The following is a 629-nucleotide window of genomic DNA, read 5'->3' as shown; positions in this document are numbered from 1 at the left end:
CCTTGAGGATGAGATCCTTCGTGATCGGAGCTCCGCTGAGCGTCATGCTGAAGTAGCAGATCGCTGTGCGCGCTCTTGATGATTTGGAGCGCGTCGTACGCCGGCTGCCTCGCCTTGAGGTATTCCGCGCTCTGTCGGAGCAACTCCAAGCCGTGAAGCAGGCAAATGCGTCGCTGTAGGCAATGGTGGGGAGCTTGGCTCCATTGGAGATGGAGGTTGTCGCACCCCGTGTTCAGAACCAGTTGATGGTTTAGTTTCTGGGTGGACGACGGTCCGTGGGATCCGCTCTGGCGCCAACGCTTCCGCGTTCACATGCGCCGGATCCCGATACGGCTTGAGCATACCCACGTAAAACACCAGGTTGGTGCGCATTCGTTTGGGAAGGTTTAGCGTATACGCCCGGCCCCGCTTGACCACAACCTTAAACGGACCAATCCACCGTGGACGAAGCTTCGTCCGGAAAATAGCAGAGGCTGCATGTGTAGGAAGGTTTTTAGAGCTTAAAAAACAGGTCTCCGACCTTAAAGCTTTCCACTTTGCCTCTTCCTTTCTGCAGGTCTTGGCTTTCAGCCATCGCATCGCGAACATGTCGTAGGACACCCAGTCTGGTAGACAAGAAGTCATCGACA

This window comes from Plasmopara halstedii (assembly GCF_900000015.1).
Source record: "Plasmopara halstedii genome assembly, contig: Scaffold_526, whole genome shotgun sequence".
Lineage (NCBI taxonomy): Eukaryota > Oomycota > Peronosporomycetes > Peronosporales > Peronosporaceae > Plasmopara > Plasmopara halstedii.
This window is presented reverse-complemented; position numbering follows the sequence as displayed.